The sequence below is a fragment of the Bos indicus genome, chromosome 9, assembly GCF_029378745.1.
Source record: "Bos indicus isolate NIAB-ARS_2022 breed Sahiwal x Tharparkar chromosome 9, NIAB-ARS_B.indTharparkar_mat_pri_1.0, whole genome shotgun sequence".
In the NCBI taxonomy this organism is placed as follows: domain Eukaryota; kingdom Metazoa; phylum Chordata; class Mammalia; order Artiodactyla; family Bovidae; genus Bos; species Bos indicus.
The window spans coordinates 23,048,875-23,066,908 of record NC_091768.1 but is presented as its reverse complement, the minus strand read 5'-3'; the positions used below and the strand labels follow the sequence as shown (position 1 = coordinate 23,066,908).

General features: G+C 40.7%; 1 protein-coding gene across 2 annotated transcripts in view; it reads left to right on the top strand.

The window, feature by feature from the left end:
- UBE3D (ubiquitin protein ligase E3D) overlaps positions 1-9,251 on the top strand; it is a 188,048-nt gene extending 178,797 nt beyond the window's left edge. For both annotated transcript variants that reach the window (XR_011568393.1, XR_011568392.1), the window contains one exon: positions 59-9,251. The gene's annotated coding sequence lies outside the window, so the exon portion shown is untranslated. The remainder of the gene's footprint in view (positions 1-58) is intronic.
- The last annotated feature ends 8,783 nt before the right edge of the window (positions 9,252-18,034 follow it).

Below are 18,034 nucleotides of genomic sequence, written 5' to 3'. Positions count from 1 at the left end.
AAGGAAGCCAACCCAGAAGTTTCTAACCAGTTCAATGTGCCTTTTATATAATTTCCAGAAGTACCAGGAGTTCTTTTTTGCTGCTCAGTGTCACTGGTTCTCAGGAGAACAAGGTGAAGTCTTCATGGTGAGCAAGCCATTCCGTTATATTCTTAATTCTCTTGGGTATTTTTCTCCCTCCCTTATGTTCAGCATCAAGCTATAGGGCTCCAGCAGTGTAAAATACTTAATCAGAAGTTAAGATGGGAAAGAAGTTGTTGAATATGTTACTAAATTTCAGATAAGTGAGCCCTTTTCTTCTTAGAAAATAATTCAACATACTGTTGAAATGAAGTAAGACCTAATATTTGAGTAATGTAACCCTGGTGGCTCAGATGATAAAGAATCTGCCTGCAATGCAGGAGACCTGGGTTTATTTCCTGGGTCAGGAAGATCCTCTGGAGAAGGGAATGGCTATCCACTCCAGTTTTCTTGCCTGGAGAGTTCTATGGATGGAGCCTGGTGGGCTACAGTCCATGGGGTTGCAAAGAGTTGGATATGACTGAGTGATGAACCACACACTTTCATATTTGTATAGTCTACTGTATCAACATCAGCATAGGGAAGTAGACAAATGGGGTCAGATGAGTAGGAGTAAACCATAATTCTCTGGTTCTTATCCTCACCTGCTACTGAAAATTCTGCAGCTCCCGGCAGAATTCTTTCTAAGGGGTGTTCATATGTATCCCCTACAGTCTGTCACCTTCCCTGTGGCATCTGCATTTTCATTTTGTTTTATCCAGCATCAGTTGGATAATCTCCATTGCCAAGGTATCCATGGTGGAGCTCTTGTGTGTGAGTATAGAGTCTCTTCCTCCTGGATGTCCCCCACTGCAACAAAAGGGTGCAGTTGTCTTGGAAACTTGGATAAGCCATTCTCCTACAGAAAGAGGAAAACGTTGAATCTCTCTATTTTGTGTTTCATTTTGTGACATAAATCCCAAAGCAGTGTTTCCCTGAACCCCAGTGTCTATAGTTTGTACTTAGTGAAAATTGATTATCAATTTTAAACATTTAAAGTCCCCATGCCATGGCTAGACTTAATCAAAATTTGAGTACCACACACTAAAATGCCACTTTTGAGCCAAGCCCATGTGCAGAATTTCGTTTTTGAATTGAATTTCTTCCAGGAAGTTTCTTGTCCCATGTGATGGTACTGTTTGAAGCTGGGACTCCAATAGAGTTACATATTTTTGAGTATTCTACCCTTGCTAAGTCACTTCAGTCGTGTCCGACTCTGTGCGACCCATAGACGGCAGCCCACCAGGCTCCCCCGTCCCTGGGATTCTCCAGGCAAGAACACTGGAGTGGGTTGCCATTTCCTTCTCCAATGCATGAAAGTGAAAGTGAAGTCGCTCAGTCGTGTCTGACTCTTAGAGACCCCATGGACTATAGCCTACCTCTCTCCTCTGTCCATGGAATTTCCAGGCAAGAGTACTGGAGTGGGTTGCCACTTAGCATAGCATACCCTTACTAAAGTGTTATACGCATTAACCAATTTTTTTCTTTCTAGTTTAAGTTTCAAGCAGTTATATAGAATTACTAATTTTGTGGCTATGGCTATGGTGAAAATTTATTGAATTCAGCTGATTTTTGCAGTTATATTCTATCCTAGAAAAGCTGTCTTCAAGCTGTATGATATCACTTATATGTGAAATGTAAAAATGTCAAACCTGTAAAACACAGAGAGTTAAATGGTGGTTACTAGGGACTGGGCACTGGGATAATAGGATTGTTGTTGTTTAAGGGTGCAAACTTATAAACAAGTAGTAAATAAGCCATAGAGATCTAATGCACAGTATAATGAATATAGATAATAATATTGTACTAATTGTGTAAGGTGATACTACTTCATTGGCAATATTAGATATAAATGTATCAAAGTAACACATTGCACACCTTCATCATATATAATGTTACACAGATTTATTAATATACTTTTTTAAATTAAAAGAGTATGAAAATTTAAAAAGAAGAGCCATCTTCTTTGTATCTTAGGTCATTTGATTTTATTTTCAGAGAAAATTGCTGTGAAGCAAAAATTTCATGTAGAGCTTCCAACCAAATGTCAAAATCAATTTATAATGATTTTTCTGTTTCATTTTGTATAATAAAGTTAAACTGGAGTTCGAAGCGTTTGAAGGCTACAAGTCCCTTGAGGGCAGGCCAGGTGTTTCATCAATCTCCTTAACCCTGTGCTCAGCATGGTATCTCATACAGAGAGGGCATTTATTAAGTGTTGTCATCATTAATTACGCTCTTGAGGACATTAATATGGAAAACTAGTAAACTTGAATCAATTGGGCACAATCCTGTAATTTGAGTCAATCCATTTTTACAAAATGTGCATCTCTGTTGAAAGCTCGTACATCCTTCAGGGCTGTTTTCAATATCAGTTTCTCTTAGAAACATTTTCCTTACCAGCTCAAAAATATTTCTCTTTTGAAAATATATTTTTCAGAAGTACAATGATTAAATCTTTGGTTCTATCAGAAATGCATTTGAAGACATTAACCCATGGCTGTGAAATGCAGATGAAAATCCAATCTTGATTGAATCATATGCTCTTAGATGACTATAATGACCAGGTTTGCAAATCCATTCTATGTCCTGACTCTTTCCTGACCTGGTTTGGAAACTTTGTGTAAAGTGGCGCTTTATCTCTTATTAATTCCAAAGATGACAGACACAGGATTTCATTGTCTAGTTAGTGGAAGCTGCGTTCTCTGATTAGCTGCCTTGCCCTTTTTGAAGCTTTGATTTATTGGGGCAGAGCAAGCACTGGCTTTTGTGTGTACTGAAAGGAAACTAGGGTAAGGAATAATTTATGGTTCTCTCTTTGCAGCTGGAAAAAAAATAAAGGTTATTTTCATTATATCGCTATAGGAACTGTTCGAAAACAAAAGAAAGATACTGTAAAAAGTAGAAACACAAAGAATGACATTGAGCCACTGTTTCAGTTGACTTAAAAATTTTGTTAAAATCATATTTGGAAGCAGATTGGCTCTTCTGAACGCTTATCTTAATTTTACAGAGAATAGTCTCTTCCAGTTTGGCATGAGGGCTGTGCAGAGCAGCATTTCTGAAGCTCCCGGGCAAGTTATATTTGCCAAAACAAAGCGTGGGCGGAAGGTAGCAGGAAAGAACTGGCTGGTAGCACTTTCTACCTGGGAAAATGCTGCCAAAGAGGAATCCGCAACAGAAGTGCCGAGGAAAAAGCACTCGACTCTCCACAAAGATTGAAGCATAGCAAACATTAGACAACACCAAACTTGTTTGGGCTTCCCAAGATTTCATTTTTGTTCTTTTTATGCTCAATAAAGCCTGTGTTTGGTGAGATGCTCGCTATATAATCCTTCTAGTAACACATATTAGGAAAGCCTCACAGAGTCAGAGTATTTTCTGTAAGAGAACAAAGTCTGCATTGCCTCTTGTGAGCCAGCCAAGACTCTTTAATCGTCACAGTGAGTGTGCAAACTCTTCCAGTCGAGTTTATTCCAAATTCCAACCCCAGCTCTTACAGTCAAGGAGAAATAAGATTTCAAAATCTTGAGTAGGAAGCAAAGTGAACAGGTAGAGTGACGTCTGTTGGTGGATGGATTAGGGTCAGGTAGAAGAACATTCTAAGCAGAGAACAGCAGCAGGGACCAATGACCAGAAGTAAGAGAGTTGAGGTGTGTTTGTGGAATGATAAGCCATCTGGTTCAATAACAGGTAACATTTTTAGGCATTTACAATATGCCGGGTAATCACTCATTTATTTGTCAAATGGTTTTACTGAAGATACTTTTTTTTTTAGCACCATTTTGTAGATGAGGAAGCTAAGACTTGGAGAAATCCACTGACTCACCCAATGTCATACAACCAGAGAGAGGCAGAACTAGGATTGGACTCTAACTCAATCATATCCAGAGCATGAGTTCTTATCCGTGGTGCTACGTTCAGTAACCATGGTAACCTTTCAGTCCTGACAGAGGAGAGGTTCTTGGAGGAGGAGAGGGTGGTAGAGAAGTGACAGATAATCTGGAAAATTTTGAGCACTCCAGCCCTTTCTTCTAATTGCTTGCTGGACATCTCCATGTGCATATAGTACCTGTCTTTCAAATCCAGTTGGTCTGAAAACCAAGCTCATTATTGCCTCCATCTTCCTGGGCAACCCTCTCCTGGTAATTGGTATCCAGGCTACAGTGTTGTCACCTTACTCAGGTGTTCAGGCAGAGTCCTCCCTCACCATCCTCCTCCTCTGTCTGTCTTCGCCCTCTTCTTCCAGCCCAGCTGCTGCTGCTCTGTGTCCCAGCCTCACCTGGGTGCCTCACCTGGAAGTCTCATCTGGGCTGGTATAACCACCTACGAGCAGAAGTGTCTTTCTCTCTACCTGTGCATCCAGCAGAGGTCAGCTAGAATGTTTTCCAAAACCAGGACTCTGATCATATCACTCTCCTCAAATTACTGACTCAGTGCATATGAATTTGAGCAAACTGGGAGACAGTGAAGGACAGGAAAGCCTGTTGTGCTACAGTTCATGGGGTCACAAAGAATTGGACACAACTTGGTGACTGAACAGCAAAACTTCATGACTTTCTGCAGAATTGCCTCACAGTCCTGTCAGGACTTCTCAGCCTGGCTTTCAAGGTCCTCCGTGATCGGGTACCAACCTACCTTTCCAGCCTCACCTTGTCCCCATCGCTTCACTGATGTGAAATTTCTGAGACCATGGGCAAGACTTTCCTATGGCCAGCCTTACACTTTCTAGCTTCCACTTTGTCCCTGTTGATTCAGTGCCTGAAACACCCTCTCCCACTTCTCAAAACCTTTCCTCTTCTCCCAGGTCAAATGAGTTCTCCCCACAGAAGCTCTCCCACAGCATTTTGCTTGTACCTCACCCTTCAGATTCTTCCATTCCCTGCACAATGTCACAGTCTTTTAAGTTTAAAACATTCTCTCCATTTAGATGACAAGCCCTTTTTGATGAAGGACCCTCATCAACTGATCATCACTCATCCATGTGATTCTACTGCTTAGAAGTAAGCTCACTGAAGTGAATTATGCTGAAATGAAGACATGTTCAATTGGTCCTAAGCAGAGGCTACCTTGGAAAATAGACTTAATGGGTTCCTTTTTTCTTCTCTGAACCAGAGGATCATCCTTGGTTATAGACCATGCCTTAAAGGAACAAGTGATTATGAAGCTATATAGAAACACTTCCAAAGTGTTTCCTCACACAGAGTCCAAACCAAACTAATTTGTGGAATGAAGAAAGAAGAGTTTAGAGAATTCTTTACCTTGGCATATTCTTAATGTGGAATGTCTTTTCAAAAAAAACGGGATCCCAACATTCCCCATTTGTGTGCATGTATGTGTGTGTGCAATGGCACCCCACTCCAGTACTCTTGCCTGGAAAATCCCATGGATGGAGGAGCCTGGTGGGCTGCAGTCCATGGGGTCGCTGAGAGTCAGACATGACTAAGCGACTTCACTTTCACTTTTCACTTTCATGCATTGGAGAAGGAAATGGCGGCCCACTCCAGTGTTCTTGCCTGGAGAATCCCAGGGACGGGGGAGCCTGGTGGGCTGCCGTCTATGGGGTCACACAGAGTCGGACACGACTGAAGTGACTTAGCAGCAGCAGCAGCAGTATGTGTGTGTGTGTGTGTATGTATACAAGTGGCCTGGGGAATATTTGACAGGCAGACCAAGACACCACACAGAAATGAAATCTGTAGATATGATAACCTACATATATATATATATAATTTTAAATAACCATAACGTACTAACTTCAATACAGTGAAGAAATGAAAGAAGTAATTTATCATAATAATAACCTCCATTTCATCAGGCAAATACTCAGTTTAGGACCACCCTGAGGGCCTGGTGGAGAAGGCAATGGCACCCCACTCCAGTACTCTTGCCTGGAAAATCCCATGGGTGGAGGAGCCTGGTGGGCTGCAGTCCATGGGGTTGCTAGGAGTCAGACACGACTGAGCGACTTCACTTTCACTTTTCACTTTCATGCATTGGAGAAGGAAATGGCAACCCACTCCAGTGTTCTTGCCTGGAGAATCCCAGGGACAGGGGAGCCTGGTGGGCTGCCGTCTCTGGGGTCACACAGTGTCAGACACGACTGAAGCGACTTAGCAGCAGCAGCAGCAGAGGGCCTGGTGAAGCCATCTGTGCTTGCACCATGGCATTCCAATTCTGCAGGTGGGTGGGTGGGTTGTCTCAGGGACTCAAACACATGAGCAGCATTGCTGGGAAAGTGCCAGGCAAGACAGCGTGCAGTCTTCTCTCAATTACATAGCAGTTGTATATCTGGAAAATTCCACATGTATTAAAATCATGCAAAACGTATGTTGTTTTCATGTATAAAATAGAGTTTGCATCTAGGCTCAGTTAATTATGAACAGGTGTTTCACCTAAATGAATGTCTGGTAAAACATCCAAAAATTGCATATAGGATATGGAACAATTCTTCTCTGAGCAGTTCTGTGCCATGGCTTGTGGGACATTTAAAATCCCAGACTCTACCTAAATGTCAGTACTCTCAAAAGTTACGACAACAAAAAATCACCCACTCCATTTCCAAAATGGCCTCTCATAGGCAACATCACCCCCAATGAGAACCCCTGACCTATGTCACTGGATTTGTGAGGAAGTAGGTTCAAGGAAATGAATGAATCACCAAAGTTGTCTTTCTAGAAAGTAGTCAAATCAATTATACCACATCTCTTGAGTCCTAAGCTAGTACTCGTTTGATAATCAGGTATATTTATAAATATATAGCTATATATACATATGTTACATTTATTCATATTTATACATTCTCACATATAACGACATTTCTTTCATTCAAAAATCATGTAGTCAGCATTTGACTGATTCATAAAAGCCTGTTCCAACATTTTGATTAAAGTTAATTCAGTCATGTTATTTAACTCAAGTCAACAGTTTTATATGAAAATATGGACTAAAGGTAGGTAAATGCATTTGTCATCATTTCAGACTTTTTCATTTCCAGTCATATGGCTGGCTAGGTAATGTGACTACCTTTCTATTGAAAGCAACAACTTTCCACTGAAAACAATTGCAGAGTTAGGGAATTTCCCAAGACCACCCTTACTTCTAACACCAGTTGGAAATCTGGGGCTTCCAAGATATGCACAGGTTTGATAATTTGCTAGAAGAACTCACCGAACTCAATGGAAGCTATTATAGTTATGGTTATGGTTTATGACAGCAAAAATACTCAGATTAGAATCCACCATGAGAAGAGACATAAGGTCAGAGTCCAGGGAGGAAGCTTGTGTGAAGCTTGAAGCTCTACCAGTTGAGTAGAAGCATGTGAAGCTTCCCTTGCTCTACCAGTTGAGTCACATGTAGGGCTAACTTCTCCCAGACCAATGTATAACCATATGCACATGGAGTATTGCCAAGCAAGGAAGCTCACCCAAGCCTTGGTGTCCAGAATTTCTACAAGAGCTTGGTTACTTAAACATGGCAGACAGTCTGTTGGTTGATACCCAGGGACTTGCATCCCCTACCATGGACTGTTGGTGTGACCCAAGGCGCTTAGAAAACCAAGACACACTTGTATCAGGCAGAACATTCCAAGAGTTTAGAGATTACCTCCCAGGAGCCAAGACCAAAAGTCAGACCCTCTTTGAGTAAGGTTAATTCTTTGCTATACAACTATAGGAAAATACTAGAGAAAAAAGTATTATAAAATATAAGAGCCCTCTTTTTAAGACCATCAAAGACCTAACAAGGTAACAGAAATAAATGGACAAAATTAAGTGAAGGTGGGGTGCAGAGAGGCAGAAAAATTCCTGAAGCCACCCCTGCTTTAAGGAAAATTGCTAGTCCTGATGGGCTGATCCAGCTGATCTAAGATATATGGGGAACAAGACCAAGCCCACTATGGGAAATATAATAGCAGACCCTTCACTCATCAGGCTGGGACCTCAAAGGGAAAGGGTAAACCACAAATATTCAATTCATATCCTCCTCCAAGTGAACACAAGGATATTTATCTTGACATCAAGCAGTGATGGAAAGAGGGAAACACAAGACATAATGGCAAATTGATCTGAACACAGATTTGCAGCCCAAACTCCCATATTTGAAGTCTAATAAAATGCAGGCTGTGAATTTTGTTTATATTGACCTTAAAACTGGTGGTCCTTCCAACCACTTGGCAGAAGGAAGTTCCATTGCTCTTCAGAGGACTGCACCTTCATCCTAGGCCTCAAAGAATTCTCACAAACAATTTTCTGAAGGAAATGAGCATCTTAGAGTAAAAGATATCTAAGCAGATAAGGAGGTCAGACACAAGAGGAAGAACCCACCGAGTAAAAAACAAACCCCACAAATATTTCAGATATTGGAAGGATGAGAGAAATGACTAAGCAACTCTGTTTCCTGTTTAAAGAAAACAAAACCCTAATTACTACCAAAGATATTAGGAGAGCTTAGAAAAATGAACCTACATCTTAAGACTATTCCAAGATTTGAGCCTTTTCACACAATACATACACACACACAATAAATAAAAATCATTGATCTTCTGGAAATGTTTACAGACTTGTGGGTGAGCTAAGTTGGCTCTAGTCAAAAGTACATTCTCTTAACCTTTGATGCTTCAAACAAAGAAAGGTGGAAATTTTATGATTTATATCACTCAGTGCTATTTACAAAAGAAGTGTAAATACAGCTATTCCTCAAACTGCCTCACTTTAAAACAATTGGGGTCTACCATTTACTAGTTCTTGGGCATTGGGAAAGTTATTTACTACTTTCAAGTCTAGGTTTTCTGTGAAATGAAGACAATGATAGCAAGGACTCAGGTTTTAGTAAAACAAGGAAAAGAATAATGTTGATTCATAGCAGTATCATGCGGGGTGAATGAGAAAATCCATGTAAAGTACTTAGCACACCCGGCATAGAATGATCGATCAACACGTGCAGGCTTCTTTTTGAAAAAGGAAGATGCAGTGTCTAAGTTATGGGCCAACTATTCACTTGACAAGTATACATATGGCATCCTTTTTTATTGGAGTCTGGTTGATTTACAACGGCGTCCTCGTTTCAGGCATACAGCACAGTGATTCACTTATACATATGCATATACATCTCTTTCCGATTCTTTCCTACGTTGTTACAAGCTACTGAGTATAGTTCCCTGTGATGGCATTCCTTTAAATAGTGGTATACCTAAGACACATGGACGAAAATATTTCCTGAAAATATGGTCCTGAATAGACATGTGTGCCGCAAAAACTGGGAGGAGAGCCAGCAGGGGGCATGTTTACAATTTTTTATGTCGTCGGGCCATTCTATTCATCGAGTTCCATTTCCTCCTCACATCTCACTTTCCCTGTCTCTTTGCTTCCATGTCTCTCTACTCAGTGAGCCAGGAAAACAGCTGGACACATCCTCAGCAGAAGTGACACTTCAGACACATGAAAACTATTTTATTACCTTTTCTCTGTTGTGTTGAGTAAGTCAACTCATTTAAACTCTCCACTTGGTCAGTTATCCAGAGCTGTAATCATCACTAGTTGAGAACTTTTATGCATATGTGATACTGCACTTACGTGTGGAGCCCAAGGAAAATGTATCAAGTGATAGTCTGACTAGTGCTGACTCATTTAGAAAATGAGTTTCCTGAGTCATTCAGATGATGAATTTCCTGCTCCTGCTTATGTTTTCTAGTCCAGTCTTATTCCTGCTTTTAGTCTTTCAGGGGTTGGCGACTGAAAGAATTTGGACTGCCGGCTAAGTCCATCCAGTACCTGTTTTTATAAATAAAGTTTTATTGGAACACAGCCACATGCATCATTTAAGTATTGTCTGTGACTGCTTTCTTGCTACATCCGTAGAGTTGAGATCTTGGGACAAAGACCTTATGGTCCACAAAATTCTAAGCTATTTAATATCTGGCCCTTTGTGGGGAAAGTTTGCTGACCCCCTGCTTTAAAAAAAAATTTTTTTTGGCCATGCCCCACGGCATGTGGTACCTTCCTTCCCCAACCAGGAATGGGATTCACAGCCTCTGGATTGGAAGGTGGAGTCTCCCCCGCTGGACCGCCAGGGAAGTCCCTGATTCCTCCGCTTTAAAATGTTACAGTGCTGCTGATGCATGTTTACCTGGATGCTTTCCCGATCCTCACCTCTCGCTACCTCTCTCTTGTTTGCTGTGTTCAGACCACACTGATCTTGTCTCAGTTCCTAGACCTTTACTGCCCAGGTAGTAACCACAGGATGTTCACTTGGGCTGGAACGGTCCTCTGTCTGGAATAGCCTCCTCCCTGCAGCTGTTTCTCATCATTTATGTTCCAGCTCATGAATGTCACCTCCTCAGAGAAGCTTCTCTGGCCATTCTACCTAAATAATCCCTCTTCTCTCAAGCCAAGGTGTTCTTTTTCACATTCCTCTGCTCCTTTTCCTTCAAAGCACATATAACAATTAGAAATTCAGGTTTTATTTGTTTGCTTACTTGTTTAAGGGCTCTCTCCCTCTCTCTTGTCTCTCTCTGAGCTCCATCAGTGAGAAACAGGGTCTGTTTTACCCAGCGCTATATCCCAGAACCTGGCAGATAGTAGGTGTTCAATAATTAATTACTGAATAAGTGGCAAACTTGCTTATGTACTGACCTTTCTTTTATTTTGCAATCTGTATTTTCTTTTTCAGTGTAATACCTTGCTTGGATAGTGTTGCTATATTTTCTCTCCTTTACTCCAAATTACCAAGGTCGTGCTGTATTTTTTTTTCTCCTTTGGAGTAATTCTCACTTAACTTGATGCCACCTGCAAACTTAATGATTGCTATTTGGTTATTCATGTGCTTTGGAGCCCAATGAATATAGGCTGTACTGATGACTCTTGTCTTTGGGTCATTTCGGGAATAGGAACAGTGAGTCTTCACAGAGAAAGTATCAACTCATTCCTGAATGAGATGCTGGAAATAGTATATTTGAATATTGATGAATACCTTGCCAATTGCATAATGTTTGTTTCTGCAGTATTTGTATTTTTATGCCAGTGTGCATTTTGATTTCTAGAAAAGCCTTCCCATCAGCCAAAATTGATTACACTTATAAAGCATTCTCTAATTATAAAAATTTTCCTTTAAAAACTATCTGCAATAAATGTCTCTTCAGAGTAAAATGAGATGTAGCAGAGTAAATGAAAATCCTGGTGCAATGTACCAATTATGGCTCTGATTAAACTGTGTTTCTGTTTTGCAGTGATGGCTTTATAGAAATGAAAGCTTTGCTATTGCCAATTCCACTGCACACATCCCCTCACCAACCACTCCATCAGGCCAGCCTGAGGATAAAATCCAGCAGCTCCTTAACAATCCAAGAACAGGATCCAGAGGGGGAGAGAACTTAGAGCCTGTAGGTACAGCCAATATTTTCAGAGTGCAGAGTGTGGTTCTCAGTGCAACAGCTTCAGCATCACTGAGAACTTGTTACAAGTGCAAATAGGTGGGCCTAGTGAATCTGGAACTGGGTGGGTATGGGGATGGCAGTCAGCAATATGTATTTTAACAAGCTCTCTGGAAGAATCTGAAACAGGTCAACTACTGAGGAAAGCAGAAAAAAATTACCCCCGAGTAAACCCGGGGTGTGTTAGTGCTAGTCACTCAGTTGTGTCTGCCTCTTTGCAACCCCATGGGGGTGTTGCCCGCTAGACTCCTCTGTCCGTGGGATTCTCCAGGCAAGAATACTGGAGAGGGTTGCCATTCCCTTCTCCAGGGGATCTTCTCCAGATTCCCTTCCAATCTCCAGGGATTGGACCCACATTGCGGGTCCCCACATTGCAGCCAGATTCTTTACTGTCTGAGCCACCAGGGAGGCTGAAGACACCCAGCTTGTATTTAGGTAGGAAGCTTGTTTTAACTCACTTAGGTGAAGAGCAGAGCTCCCCCAGCTGAACACCAAAGATGAGGCTTTCCAGTTGGATCCATCCCATTGCTTCTGGGATGAGTCTCAAAAAGTCAGTGAGCTTCTCCTCTGTTTTAGAGAGACTGTCTGCAGACAGGTTTCACAGTCACTTCTTGTGACTCAGATGTGAGCAGTAATCAGGTAAGGGGTAAATAAATGAGACTTTTATTCTCTACAGTGTGCATTACTTACTTACTAACTAGACCTATGACCATTTCCTGCCTTTTTTTCCCCCATTAAAATTGACATTGGCTTCCTCTCATAAGATTAGCTTTGTCTACCTTGATTTCTTTACCTTCACAGTGCTGAAATGGAAGAGAGATTTTGAAATTAGAAACAGAATCACCTAGAGTCTCATTAAAACATTAAGACAATGATTGCTGACCTCCCCCCGGCCCCCCAACCACCACCATCTTTCTAATTCAGTAAGTCTGGGGTGGGGCCCAGAATTTGCATTTGTAACAAGTTCCCAGGTGATGCTGATATTGTTGGCCTGGGGACCACATTGTGACAACCACTGATCTGGATGAACAAAAAAATAAGTTTAATTCATCAAACAGTATGTGAGTGTTTAAAGCAGATATGTTTCCTAGTTATTCCTCCAAAGTTAATCCAAGAAGGAGGATTTTTTTAGTTTATTTTTCCAGCTTGCACTAGTCAGTATGGGAGTATGCTAAGCACCCTGCACCAGACAGAGAAAGTGAGCCGTACCTACACATCTCTTTCCAGCTCTGTGTTCAGTGTCCTCATCTCGGTGGCTTGAAATTATCCATGGTAGCAGGATTTATGCCTTGGAAATCAGATGAACACTACAAATCAGGGTTCCTCTCCCAAGCTCTACTCCCGAAGTTGATTGTTAAATATTTACCAGGACACCCCTGGGAAGAACCATAAATAATGAGCATACCGGCGTAATAAGATCTGACATTAGTTTTGCAGGGGTGTAGATCTAAATGGGAGGGGAGTTGGGGAAGGAAATCAGTAAATATTTGTATCTTGCAAGGAAATGTGAAAGGAAACAGTGAGGTTAAAAGGGTATTCAGCAGCGTTGGGGATTTCCCTGGTGGTCCAGCGGTTCAGACTTCACGCTTCTGCTGCGGGGGGGTGTGGGTTCAGTCCTTGATCGGAAAACTAAGATCCCGCTTGTCGCAGAGCACACCTCCCGCCAAAAAGTTATTCAGTCGCTTTTAAGGAAAGTTGAAAAGGTAGTGAGGTGATAGTATTAGAATTTGCATGGTAGGCTTTGGAAACATAACCCCTGGGACAGAATCTGGCTCTCTCATTTATTGGATGTGTGATCTTGGGAACGGCACACTTAACATTTACAAAGTTTAATCTCCCCATTGGTTAAGTAGAAATAATGTGTTGCTATGAGATTCACATGAGAGAAGTAGTTTTAAACCTACCACAATGCCAAACACAGAGTGAATTATTACTTTCCCTCTGGAAATGTTCATTATTATTTCTGTTATTGTTGTTATTAAGCCCAGAGGTAGTCACAATTCTGTAAATAAATATTTACTAAAAGGAACACCTTTTAGTGCATGAACCCAACACTTTGCCACACACCATTAATAAGTTGTTTTAAACTCAAGGAGTTTACACTTTTAGGGTGCCATCACATTTTCTAATCAGACTGAAAAAAAAAAAAAAGAACTGAAAGGTATTTATTTAGGTGAGCATACTAACACTTGAAGTATAAATATTTACAAAAAAGGAAGTAGACCAAAAGGATTCCTAGAATCACAAACTAAAAAGAACTTTGGTTTTAAAATGTAATGTGAAATGGTTGCTCTTTCTGATCGTGATTTAGGATAGCTGAAATAATTTCTGAGACCTAAAACACTTTGCAAAGAATACACAGAGAATAAAAAACTCTCTTGTTTAAACAAGAGAAAGTGTTAGTGTATAATTTTAGATGATTAAAGACAAGGACTGGGCTTCCTTGGTGGTCCACTGGTTAAGAATCTGCCTTGCAGTGCAGGGAATACCAGTTCAATCCCTGGTCTGGAAAGATCCCACATGCCCCTGGGTGTGCGTGTGTGTGTGCTAAGTCGCTTCAGTCATGTCTGACTCTTTGTGACTGTATGGACTATAGCCTGCCAGGCTCCTCTGTCCTTGAAATTCTTCAGGCAAGAATATTAGAGTGGGTTGCCATGCCCTCCTCCAAGGGACCTTCCTGACCCAAGGATCAAAAACCCAGGTCTCCTGAGGCTCCTACATTGCAGACAGATTCAGTACCACTGAGCCACCAGGGAAGCCCATAGGTTTGTCATATATGGCTCTTATTATGGTGATGTATTGCCCCTTTATACTGCTTGAGAGTTTTTAATTATAAATGGACATTGGATTTTGTTGGAAGCTTTTCCTGCATCTGTTGAGAAGAATATATAATTTTCATTCTTTAATTTGTTAATGTGGTATATAGTATTTATTGATTTGTGTATATTGAACCATCCTTGCATCCCTGGGATAAATCCCAGTTGATCATGGTGTATGATCCCTTTAATGTATTGTTGAATTTGCTAATGTATTGAAGGGTTTGCTAATATTTTGTTGAGAATTTTTTCATTTATGTTCATCAGTGATATTGGCCTGTGATTTTGTGTGTGTGTGTGATGTCTTTGTCTGGTTTTGGTATCAGGGTGATGCTGACCTTGTAGAATGAGCTTGGAAGCATTCCTTCCTCTTCAATTTTTTGAATAGTTTGAGAAAGTTGGTGTTAACTGTTCTTTAAATATTTGGTCAGATTCACCTGTGAAGCTGTCTAGTCCTGGACTTTTGTTTTGGGGGAATTTTAAAAATTATTGATGCAATATCATTACTGGTTATAGGTCTGCTCATATTTTCTGTTTCTTCTGGATTCATTCTTGGGAAGGAATATTTCCAGGAATTTATTCATTTATTCTAGGTTGTCAATTCATTGGTATGTAACTGTTTACAGAAATTTCTTAGGATTCTTTATATTTCTGGGGTGTTGGTACAAGCTTCTCCTTTTTCATTTCTGTTTTATTTATTTGAGCTCTCTCTCTTTTTGATGAGTCTGGCTAAAGGTTTATCAATTTTATTTACCTTTTCAATGAACTGGATCCTAGTTTACTAATCTTTTCTATTTTTTTAATCTGCATTTTATTTGTGAAAGTGAAAGTAAAGTGGCTCAGTCGTTTCTGACTCTGCGACCCCATGGACTCCTCTCTACCAGGCTCCTCTGTCCATGGGATTTTCCAGACAATAGTACTGGACTGGATTGCCATTTCCTTCTCCAGGGGATCTTCCCAAACCAGGGATTGAACCTGGGTCTCCTACATTGTAGACAGACACTTTATCCTCTGAGCCACCAGGGAAGTCCTATCTTATTTGTATCTGTCCTTTATTTCTCTCCTTCTACTAACTTTGGGTTTTTCTGGTTCTTCTTTTTCTAGTTCCTAAGGTAGGCTTGTATCACTATAAACTTCCCTCTTAGAATTACTTTTACTGTGTCCTGACTGTGAAGAAGGCTGAGCGCCGAAGAATTGATGCTTTTAAACTGTGGTGTTGGAGAAGACTCTTGAGAGTCCATTGGACTGCAAGGAGATCCAAACAGTCCATTCTGAAGGAGATCAGCCCTGGGATTTCTTTAGAAGGAATGATGCTAAAGCTGAAACTCCAGTACTTTGGCCACCTCATGCGAAGAGTTGACTCATTGGAAAAGATTCTGATGCTGGGAGGGCTTGGGGGCAAGAGGAGAAGGGGACGACAGAGGATGAGATGGCTGGATGGCATCACCGACTCGATGGAGGTGAGTCTGAGTGAACTCTGGGAGTTGGTGATGGACAGGGAGGCCTGGCGTGCTGCGATTCATGGGGTCGCAAAGAGTCGGACACAACTGAGAGACTGATCTGATCTGATCTGATCTGATAGATTTTTAGATCATAGATCATTTTCATTTGTCTTCAGGTATTTTTTTTCTCTTTGATTACTTTATTGATCCATTGGTTGTTTCGTATCATATCTTTAGCTTCCATGTATTTATTGTTTTTTTTTCTTTTCTAGTTAATTTTTTAGAGTTGATTTCTTGCCGCATACTTTTGTGGTTTGAAAAATTGTGTGATATAATTTCAGTCTTCTTAAATGTATTAAGAGACATTTTGTGGCCTAACATGTGATCTGTCCTGGAGAATGTTGCATGTGCACTTGAAAATAATGTTTGTTCTGCGGCTTTTGGATAGGCGTCCTTTATCAATTAACTTAATCTGGCCTAATGTGTCATTTAAGGCCAGTTTTTCCTATTGATTTCAATCTGAATGATCTATGCATTGATGTAAATGAGGTGTCAAAGTTCCCTACTCTTATGTGTTATTGTCAATTTCTCCCTTTATGTTTGTTAATATCTGTTTCATATATTTACGTGCTCCTATTTGGGGTATATACATATTCACAATTTTTATATATTCTTATTGTATTTATCCCTTAATCATTATATAATGTCCTTCTTTGTCATTTATTACAGTCTTTTTTTCAAAGTTTTCTTTGTCTGATAAAAGTATTGCTATCCCAGCTTTCTTTTCATTTCTACTTACATGGAATATCTTTTCCCATCCCCTTACTTTCTGTGAGTGATTTTATAGATTTGAATTGTGTCTCTTGTGATTTTGTTTTTGCATCCATTCAGCCTCTCTGTGCCTTTTTATTGAAGCATTAATCTATTTACATTGAAAATAATTACCAATAGGTGTGTACTAACTGCCATTTTGTTCATTATTTTGGAACTGTTTTTGTAGTTCTCTTTTGTTCCTGTCTTCTTCTGTTGCTCTCTTCCCTTAAGATGACTATTTCTACTTATGTTTGGATCCGTTTCTCTCTCTCTCTCTCGTTTTTTGGTTTGTATCTAGCATGGATTTTTGGTTGTGGTTACCAAGAGGTTCTCAATACAGCAGCTTACATATATGTATGTGGTTATTTTAAGTTAATGATCTTTTAAGTTTGAATGCATTCAAACAACCCTGCATTCTCTCTCCCATATTTAATGTTTTTGATATTATCTTTTCAATCTTTTAGGTCTTTTTGGTTTTCATTTGTTTGTCCCAGAGGTCTCTTAAACTGTGTGTGTTTTTTTTTTTCAAATCCAAAATGGTGCTTGCCAGTGTCTGTGTCCTCCTAGCAAAATGAGCTCCTCCAAATGCTTGCCACTAGTGTCTAAACCCCAGGAAGAGTTCCACCACTCTGGGAGGTGTTCTAAGAGCAGCAACTGGGGCTGATCAGGCTTCTTTCAAATTGCTGACTCTTTTTGGAACATGAACCATGTGAGATTTTACCTGTGCTTTTAAGAGTGGAGTCTGTCTACTACAGCCCTCCTGCTCTCCCATAGGCAAGCTCAGTTCAGTTGTGTCCATCTCTTTGCGACTCCATGGACTGCAGCACACGAGTTTCCCTGTCCATCATCAGCTCCCGGAGTCCACCCAAATCCGTGTCCACTGAGGCGGTGGTGCCATCCAACCATCTCATCCTCTGTCATCCCCTTCTCCTCCTGCCTTCAATCTTTTCCAACATCAGGGTCTTTCCCAATGAGTCAGTGCTTCACATCAGTTCAGTTCTGTTCATTTCAGTTGCTAAGTCACGTCCGACTCTTTGCAACCCCATGAATCACAGCACGCCAGGCCTCCCTGTCCATCACCAACTCCTGGAGTTCACTCAAACTCATGTCCATCGAGTTGGTGATGCCATCCAGCCATCTCATCCTCCATTGTCCCCTTCTTCTCCTGCCCCCAATCCCTCCCAGCATCAGAATCTTCACATCAGGTAGCCAAATTATTGGAGTTTCAGTTTCAGTATCAGTCTTTCCAGTGAACATTCAGGACTGATTTCCTTTAGGATAGAATGGTTTGATCTCCTTTCAGTCCAAGGAACTCACAGTAGTCTTCTCCAACACCACAGTTCAAAAGCATCAATTCTTTGGCACTGAGCTTTCTTTATAGTCCAACTCTCACATCCATACATGACTACTGGAAAAGCCATAGCTTTGACTAGATGGACCTTTGTTGGTAAAGTAATGTCTCTGCTTTTTAATAT